At 52.1% G+C, this 9,808-nt stretch overlaps 1 protein-coding gene across 1 annotated transcript in view; it reads right to left on the bottom strand.

The window, feature by feature from the left end:
- CUEDC2 (CUE domain containing 2) overlaps window positions 1-2,747 on the bottom strand; it is a 10,469-nt gene extending 7,722 nt beyond the window's left edge. Inside the window, exon 1 of the mRNA XM_023206506.1 lies at window positions 2,590-2,747. The gene's annotated coding sequence lies outside the window, so the exon portion shown is untranslated. The remainder of the gene's footprint in view (window positions 1-2,589) is intronic.
- Between the last annotated feature and the right edge of the window lie 7,061 nt (window positions 2,748-9,808).

Raw genomic sequence — 9,808 nt, 5'->3', positions numbered from 1 at the left:
GTGAACCTGGGAGGTTCAAGCAATTCTCCTGCCTCAGCCTCCTGAGTAGCTGGGATTACAGGCGCCCGCCACAATGCCCAGCTAATTTTTTGTATTTTTAGTGGAGATGGGTTTTCACCATGTTGGTCAGGCTGGTCTTGAACTCCTGACCTCAGGTGATCTTCCCACCTCAGCCTCTGAAAGTGCTGGGATTACAGGCGTGAGCCACCACACCCGGCTGAAAGTCCAGTTTCTTTTTTTTCTTTCCTTTTTTTTTTTTTTTTTTTTTGAGACAGAGAGTTTCACTCTTGTTGCCCAGACTAGAGTGCAATGGCGTGATCTCTGCTTACCGCAACCTACGCCTCCTGGGTTCAAGTGATTTTCCTGCCTCAGCCCCCTGAGTAGCTGGGATTACTGGTATGCACCACCATGCTTGGCTAATTTTGTATTTTTAGTAGAGACGGGGTTTCTCCATGTTGGTCAGGCTGGTCTCAAACTCCCGACCTCCAGTGATCTGCCCACCTCGGCCTCCCAAAGTGCTGGGATTACAGGCATGAGCCACCAGGCCCAGCCTGAAAGCCCAGTTTCTAGGGAAGAAGCTTCTCAGGGATGTGTCTCATGCTTCTGGGTTTTTAGCCAAGGCCTCGGGGCCAGGGAATTTTTAGGAAACTCTTCCCTGTCCCCAAATAAAAAGACTTGCTCCCCTAAGCTTTTCTCTAGTTTGTCTTCCAAGGGAACATCCTCCCTCCCTCCTCCTGTTCTTGGTCCACCCAAACTTCACCCAGGCCTCTAAGCTATTTTACCCTTCCCCATTCCCGCTAGCCTTCCTCAGCACATCCTTCCTGCTCAGGGGCTCCTAATACTTCTCCCAGCATAGCCCCTGCATTGGGGAAGACCTGGTCTGCCAGACTGGTTTCCTAATTAGCACCTAAGCAGCCAGACTTCTCCAGGGTAAGAACATGATTTCCATGAGACATTTCAAATTCCAGATGTAGCCCACAGAACTCCACTACTTCTAGGGGGCCCCAAATTAGGGATCATAGGTTGATGGTGTCTACTAAATGTGACTGTCATCTTGTCATGAGTCCTGCCTAAATGCCTCTGATGATAGTAATATTAGCATTTATTGCCTCTGCTTACCAGGCATTGTCCTAAGCACTTTTACATGTATTAACTTACCTAATCCTTACAATAACTCTAAACGTAGATACGTTTTATTTATTTGTTTGTTTATTTATTTGAGACGGAGTCTCGCTCTGCCATCCAGGCTGGAGTGCAGTGGTGTGATCTCGTCTCACTGCAACCTCCACCTCCCTGGTTCAAGCAATGCCCCTGCCTCAGCCTCCCGAGTAGCTGGGATTACAGTCGCATGCCACCATGCCTGGCTAATTTTTTTTGTATTTTTTAGTAGAGACGGGGTTTCACCATGTTGGCCAGACTGCTCTTGACCCCCTGACCTCAGGCAATCCGCCCACCTCGGCCTCCCAAAGTGCTGGGATTACAGGCATGAGCCACCGCGCCCGGCCGTATTATCCCCATTTTACCCGAAAGAAAATGAAGGCACTGTGAGGTTAAGTAACTTGCCCAAGGTCACAGGGCAAGTTAATGGCAGATTTACACCCAGGTTGTCTGGCTCCAGAACCCTCACTGTTAACCACCGCACTACGTCATCTCTCACGATGCAAACAGTGTGGCCCCATCCTATATTCGGAACCTCCTCTCCTGCCTCGCTGGCTATATTGCTTATTTCAGAATCTTTGCTCACACCATTCTCCCAGCTCAGAGCATCTTTGCCTCTGCCTCTCCAAATCTCATTCTGCAGGACTCACTTCCTTTCTGCAGCCAACCCTAACTACCCCATTTTCACTGCTCCCAGCTGACCTGGGAGCTTCCCAAGAGAAGCACAGGCCTGGACCCTCCAGATGCTAGGTAGAGACACTGTGGACAAATGTAAGTGAGACTGGGGTAAGAAGTACTATGCTGCTCCCTTGGGGTGGGGAGGTGCTTAAAGTGGAGGGAGAGCAGGCCATGTGGGAGGAGGAATCCTGGGAGCTAGTGTGAAAGGAGTCCTAGCGAACTTCTCAGGGAGGCACCAAGGGGTCTAGCATGGAGGTCTTCAATGCTTCTCCCAGCCCCCGTGAAGCCCGGTTCTTGAGGCCCTGGACCCATAACGCAGGCCCCAGAGGATATAATTGTCCCCTGATTCCCAAATCAGACCTTACAGGCACCAAGGACATTGAGGAGAACAAGGGATCCCTACATCCAAAGTCAGGCGGGAACACAAACAGGGAGGGCGAGCACAGGAAGTGGGACCGCGATGACGGACGACCCCTGAAGCAGCAGCTCCCTAAACCCGCTAGCGGGACACCCGTAAGCGTCCAGAATAGTGCGCCCGAGGGCACGGGGATGCGGCTGTGGCCTTGGAGGACACATGACGAGGCAGGCCTGAGGTAACTGGTTGTGCCTTGATACAGGCCACGGCGAGAATCAGAGATGGGGGTCCGGCGGGCCCCGGGGGGGTACCGTGGGGGAACACACCGGACGGGTACCCTGGGTCAGCGCTCTCCGCGACTCTCCTAGCCCTGGGCCGGGGGCAGGAGGGGAAATCACCTGCTCCGTCGGGCGCCGCCGGCGACTTGTCCCGCGCGGTGCAGCTCTCATCCCCCAGCCCCACCAACGAGATCAAAGGCGGGGCCCAGAGCGGTTCCCTTCCAGAGGCGCCGTGGCGGCCATGTTTGAGAAGGGCGTGTTGCCCACAACAGGGCGGAGCTTCTGCTCTAATTCTCAAGCGTCCCAGGGCTATCGACGGGCTCCCGCGGCGGCCAGTTTTGTTTCGCGTAGGGAGGCGTTAGAAGTGAAGATCTTGCGAGGGGGTGGAGTCGAAGTGGGTAGGACTGCATCCCCGCCTTGTTCCTTCTCATCCATCAGAGACCTTTCTCTTTCTTTCTCTTTCTCCTCTCTCTCCCCCTTTCTTCTTGTTCTTATTTTTCTTTCTTCTTTCTTCTTCTTCTTTCTTTCTTCTTTTTCTTTTTCTTTTTCTTCTTCTTTCTTCTTTCCCCTTTCTTTTTTCTCCTTTCTTCTTTCTTCTTCTTCTTCGGAGGGAGCCTCGGACCATCGCCCGGACTGGAGTGCAGTGGTGCGATCTCGGCTCACTGTAACCTCCGCCTCCCAGGTTCAAGAGATTCTCCTGCCTCAGCCTCCCTAGTAGCTGGGATTACAGGCGCGCACCACCACACCCAGATAATTTATTGTATTTTTAGTAGAAACGACGTTTCACCATGTTGGCCAGGCTGGTCTCAAACTCCTGACCTCGTGATTCGCCTGCCTCGCCCTCCCAAAGTGCTGAGGATTACAAGCATGAGCCACCCTGCCTGGCCTCTTTTCTTTTTTTCTTTGTTTTCCTTTCTTTCCTTCTATTTCCTTTCCTTCCTTCCTTCTCTTTCTTTTTCTTTTTTTTCTTGCTGTTACAGCCCCAGGCTGGAGTGCAGGTTCACGAGCGCGAACATGGCTCATTGCAGCCTCGACCTCCTGGGTTCAAGTGATCCTCCCATCTCAGCCTCTGGAGTAGCTGGAACCACAAAAGCATGCCACCATGCCCAGCTAATTTTTTCTTTTTTAGAAACGGAGTTTTTGCCACGTGGCCCAGGCTGGTCTCTTAGGTGCTGACTTCCCCACCCTGTCTGTACCTTTTGCATTCCCTTAACAGCAGTGTCTCCCCCAGATTGGGGTGGGCTACAGGTCTGGGTCTTCGGAGGGTGGAGTCTGGGATTTTGGATGTGGTCTGGGGGAGGTTGGGTGGTAGCAGGTGCTAGGATGAGGATCCATCTGAGCCCTGGTCATGGACAGCCTGTAGACCATGCCTATCCCCGGGGCCTTCATCCTGATGTTGGCAGGGCTGCTTGTCTAGAACAGGACAGCGGAACTCCAGGGCCCAACAAGACCTCAGCTTCCTCTTTCTGTTCCTGCTGCCACAGATTCCCGGTGCTGCCCTGTGGGGAAGCCCCACAGCCCTCCCCTCTTGGGAACCCTGAAATGGGTCACAAGGGGAAGATTCCCATTCAAGGATAAACTTTCCCATCCCCCATCAGCAGGAATGAGCCCTTTTTAGTGCTAGTTCCCTTGTAGGGTGCTGGGGACCTGGAAGCTGTCCCTGCTCTCAGGGAGCTCACAGTCCAAGAGAGAAGTCCCATCTTTCCTCTCCCCTAGGGACTGAGGCAGTGCCCAGATACTATGCTGCAGTGGCTCAGACCTGTAATTCCAGCACTTTGCAAGTCTGAGGTGGGAGGATCGCTTGAGCCCAGGAATTTGAGACCAGCCTTGAAGAGGTGAAAGCTCGTCTCTACAAAAAAAATTTAAAAATAAAAAATTATCTGGGCCTGGTCATGCATGCCAGTAGTCCCAGCTACTCCAGAGGCTGAGGTGGGAGGATCATTTGAGCCCCAGAGGTCAAGGCTGCAGTAAGCCGTGATCTGCACTCCAGCCTGAGTGACAAAGCAAGACCCTGTCTCAAAAAAAAAAAAAAAAAAAAAAAAAAAAAGAAGAAGAAGAAGAAGAAGAAACTATGGAGAAAACGGGATGACTGCTTATTGCTTTCTCTTCCACCTCTGGTCCTCACAACAGTCTCTTTCCTCTTCTGGCCTCAGAGACAGCAAGATGCTCGCTGCCTGGGGGAGGTAGCAGGGAAGGGAGGGGCACATTTGGCGTCGCTTTGCCCATAAAAACACTGCCACTCCAGCCTGGTGATACTAGGGTTAATGAGTTGTGGGGTGACAGTGACTTTGAACTCTGACCGGGCAGGCCCCTAGGAAGGGGGTGATGGGCAGCCCACGGCCCCAGGCCTCTGCCTGTCCTCCAGAGACCAGCCATCCCTTTCCTCCCCCGTCCCCTTTCCTGCTTCCCTCTGTCCGTTGCACAATACTGATGACTCTTCTCTCCCTACCACCCTCCATTCCCGGAACTTTCAAGTTTCCTCAGTAGAGCTGCCCTGAGTTCTGGCCCAAGACCCCTGCAAGCCATCTCTGACTGTGTGCCTTCCCCTCTCCTCTCCCCTGTTTGTTGGATGGCAGCTGTGTGTGACCAGGTATCAGAAAGAACTTCCTGAGCTTTCAAGGGAGGAGGATGGAAAACACTTCTTAGGGGGAGTCTCTCCTTTCCCAACTCAAACTCTGGGGAGTCCCAGCTCTGTGCAGCAGGAGTCAAGTTCTAGGGGGCCGAGGACACAAGGTGGGCTGAGGAGAGAGACCCCCCTAAAAAAAAAGGACACATACATACTGTAAGGTAGGGGCTCCCGGGATCCCTGCCCTGAGGGCTTCTGAAACTGGCCGGATCTTCAGCCCCTGATTTTCTTTCCCCTCAGGTCTGTCTCTCCCTCCCCAAAATGGGAACAGATTCCCCACTGCCCTTTGGGTGCTGCTTTAGCCACACAGAGCTAAAGGAGGCGGAGGGATGCCTCTTCCCCGCCATTCCTTCCAGTGAATTTTGCAGCTGGTGTTTGGGTGCCTGGATCGCCTTAACTGGTGGGAAAAGCTAGAAACCTACGCTGAAGCTTCCCCTAGCACATCATTCCCCATCATCCTGCTTCAAAATGAGAAACTGGACTTGAATTTGGCATAAAAGGCAGATTTTTCAGGCAGAGTAGAGAGAGAACCCAGCGGGCTAGTCTCAAGGGGTGCGAAGAACCCAGTTAGAGACCAAGGTGAGGAAGGGGAGGCTTCAAAGAATGGCGGGGGCGGGGTCCCGCTCTGGCTTGAGGTTAGAAAGGGCTCTCTGGGCAGGGTTCCTGGCCCTCCCACACCTTCCTCCTTTCTCAGAAGAGCCAGCATGGGGCGGGGGCGGGAGGCGGCTGGGGCGGGGGGGTGGTGGGGGCCTTATTTAAGGAGCACCGGCTGAGAACATCGTTGCAGATCCAGCCCCAGGAGCCAGAGAGAGGAGATTTCGTGGGTAAGTGGCGGTCCATTTCTCTGGATTCGAGCAGGGGTGGGGATGGGGTGCCCCTGAGGCGCAGGCTTGGCTTTCCCTCTCTGGAATAGGCGGCAGCTTTGCCATGTGAGTGAGGGGAGCACCCATGCCTCAGCTGAACTCTCCAGAAAATGAAAATGTGCTTCAGGGAACTCTTTCTCCTCTACTCCTCTATCCCAGGTACTTTAAACCTTTATTCAGGGTTTTGGGGAGATTTCTGGGGAGCTAGGACTGCTGGGCTGGGCTTCTATCTTGGGGATCCATATCTTGGGGACTCCCTTTAGCTCAGAAAGCCCCTTGGTTTGCAGAGAGATACCCTTCTCAGTGTGCGTGTTCTGGCTCTTTCCCCAGCCCCTCACCCCTCCAGCCCCACATCAGGCCCCACCAGGAACACATCTGGGCAGGAAGCCACAGGACTGAGTATGCAGTACCGAGGTCTGGGGATGGATCCCTGCCATGGCCCTGAGACCCCTCCCCTCATAACCTACTCCAATTCCTGTTGGAATTTATGGAACTCCTGTCCATTTCCTTAGCTGTGGGCCCCCATTTTCAACTCCAAGCTCAGACCCTCCCTGGAATAGGAGATCTCTTGCTATCACAGGTTCCTTATGTGGAACAGGCACATACCACCATGACCGATCTGGGCCTCAACTTACTCATCCTGGAAACAGGAGACAATTCACAGAAGAGAACATGCAAGGGCAGCATCCAGGCTGAAAGAACTTTGGCCACCTGGCACTGAGAACTGAATTCCATAGGCTGTGAGCTCTAACAAATGCCCTATGGACTCAGTTCTGGTGCCCGGCAGTGCTACACCATCAGTTCCAAGGCCATGGAGCAGCTAATGGTTCAGGCTCCCAACTTCCCTGCCAGGTGTTTCTGCAGGCCCACATCTTGCCCACTGGCCAAACTTTTAAATAACTTTGACCCGGGCTACTCTTATGCTCAAAGACATCAGGGGCTCTCCCAAATATCTTTACCCTGCCAGAAAGTCTTCTATAGTATGGCCTTCACTTAACTTTCACACCTGATCTTTCATGGCCTCTTGCTCATAACCTGCCACCAGTGAACTCCTGCTGCTCTGGCTCCACACTTCTCACACTGGTCCCTCCTCAGTGCTTCTGGGGACACCTCTTGCCCGTCACTGTCTGTTGGAATCCTAGTCATTCTTCAAAACCTCTCTCAGATGCCTCTTCTTTTTTCCTTTTTTATTTTTTTGAGATGGAGTCTTGTTCTGTGGCCCAGGTTGCTGGAGTGAAGTGGTGCAATATCGGCTCACTGCAACCTCCACCTCCCAGGTTTAAGTGATTCTCCTGCCTCAGCCTCCCCAAGTAGCTGAGATAACAGGCATGTGCCAACACCCTGTCTCTACAAAAAATTGAAAACAAGGCTGGGCACGGTGGCTCACGCCTGTAATCCCTGCACTTTGGGAGGCCAAGGCAGGCCTGACTTGAGGTCAGGAGTTTGAGACCAGCCTGACCAACATGGTGAAACCCCGTCACTATTAAAAATACAAAAATTGGCTGGGCGTAGTGGCTTACGCCTGTAATCCCAGCACTTTGGGAGGCCAAGGCGGGTGGATTACCTGAGGTCGGGAGTTCGAGACCAGCCTGGCCAGCATAGCAAAACCCAGTCTACTAAAAATACAAAAATTAGCCAGGCATGGTGGTGTGGGCCTGTAAACTTAGCTACTGGGGAGGCTGAGGCAGGAGAATTGCTTGAACCTGGGAAGTGGAGGTTGCAGTGAGCCGAGATTGCACCTCCACACTCCAGCCTGGATGACAGAGACTCTGTCTCAAAAAAAATAGGCTGGACTCAGTGGCTTACGCCTGAATCCCAGCACCTTGAGAAGCTGAGGTGGGCAGATCACTTGAAGTCAGGAGTTCGAGGCCAGCCTGGCCAACACGGTGAAACCCCATGTCTATTGAAAATACAAAAATTAGCTGGGCATGGTGGTGGGCACCTGTAATCCCACCTCAGGAGGCTGAGGTGGGAGAATTTTTTTTTTTTTTTTTTTTGAGATGGAGTCTTGGTCTGTCGCCCAGACTGGAGTGCAGCAGTGCATTCTCAGCTCACTGCAACCTCCGCTTCTGGGGTTCAAGTGATTCTCCTGTCTCAGCCTCCTAAGTAGCTGGGATTATAGGCGTACACCACCACACCCAGCTAATTTTTTATTTTTAGTAGAGATGGAGTTTCATCATGTTGGCCAGGCTGCTCTTGAACTCTTGACCTCAGGTGATCCTCCCGCCTTGGCCTCCCAAAGTGCTGGGATTACAGGCGTGAGCCACCATGCCCAGCCAGAAGCCTTTTCCAAGAAGCCTCTATCAACCCCCCAACAGTGCATATGATCTCTCCACACCCCTCTTCATGAGTCCTGTAAGGTCTAGTCCAGTGTCCAGCATATAGTAGCTGTTCAATAAATATTCCTTGCATTTTTGTTGAGTGTGTCTCATGTATGAAGAGGCAGTTTGACCTACAGGTTAAGACTGCAATCAGTTAGCCAGGCATGGTGGTGTATGCCTGTAGTCTCAGTTACTCGGGAGGCTGAGATGGGAGGATGGCTTGAGCCTGAGAGGCAGAGGTGGCAGTGAGCCAAGATCATACCACTGCACTCCAGCCTGGGCCACAGAGCGAGACCCTCTCTCTCAAAAAAAAAAAAAAAAAGATAAGAAAATTACAATCAAATTTCCCAGGGACATTCTTGGGTAGTTGTTAACCTCAATGGCTCTCAGTTTTCTCATCTGCAAATGGGAATGATAATTACATCCATGGAATATAATTATATCCACATCAAGGTTTTGTGAAGATTAAATTAAAAGTGTTGATAGTTTCTGTTCAGGGCTTTAGCGTGGTACCCGGCATAGAGCAAGTTCTCTTAAGTGTGGGATGTTGTTATGATTCCTATTTTATTCCCTTGAGTAGAATGTGAGCCAGACAAAGGTAAGGTCATTGCGGGGTGGAGGAGGGCTTGAAATCGGTCAGTCAGGGCTTGTTGACTGAGGGGCTCCTGACAAAATGGATTGGGTGACAGGTAAGGCTGGGGCAGGGCCAGGAGTAGGAGGCCATCAGGTCAGGGCTTGGAGTCCCAGGCCCCGCTGGGAGCTGAGAGTCCTGGATTCCTGCCTGCAGTGTGAGCTCGGGTGGAACACTCCTCAATGGCTCTGGTTTCCCAGCATAATGTAAATTGAAGAGATCGAACCAGATGAACAACAAGGTCCCTGGCAGCCCAGATGTTTTATGAGTTCTGGGCTTCTAAGTTAACCTCAAAGAAAAGATAAAATAAGGAAGCATCTATGTTTCCTCCAGGGCTCACATCAACAGGGCCTGGAGTGAAATGGGATGCTGGACTCAGTGACTTCCTTCTTCAAAAAGCCTGCAGTCAGGGGCCCTCCTCCCTCACTGGGGCTGGGGCTAGGGGTAAACTGTGTGCAGTCCAGGGGCACTTCCAGAGAATGCCCCAGGGAGGAATGACTAAGAGAATGCAGATCCTCAGAGATGGGGGACATTGAGAGACTTCAAGACCCAAGAGGACAGACAGGGAAGTGAATACACAACACATGCTGGAGTGGGACTGATTTATTTGAAGCCTGCGTTGTTTCAAAACAGGATTTGAGAATGCTTACCAGCATGCACACAATTCTCCAACATTAAAAAGTAAAATCAGGCTGGGTGCGGTGGCTCATGCCTCTAATCTCAGCAATGTGGGAGGCCGAGGTGGGCGGATGACCTACAGTCAGGAGTTCGAGACCAGCCTAGCCAACATGGCGAAATCCCAGCTCTACTAAAAATACAGAAACAAAAATTAGCCAGGATTGGTGGCAGGTGCCTGTAATCCCAGCTACCTGGGAGGCTGAGGCAAGAGAATCATTTG

The sequence above is a fragment of the Piliocolobus tephrosceles genome, chromosome 9 (assembly GCF_002776525.5).
Source record: "Piliocolobus tephrosceles isolate RC106 chromosome 9, ASM277652v3, whole genome shotgun sequence".
NCBI lineage: Eukaryota > Metazoa > Chordata > Mammalia > Primates > Cercopithecidae > Piliocolobus > Piliocolobus tephrosceles.
This window is presented reverse-complemented; position numbering and strand designations above follow the sequence as displayed.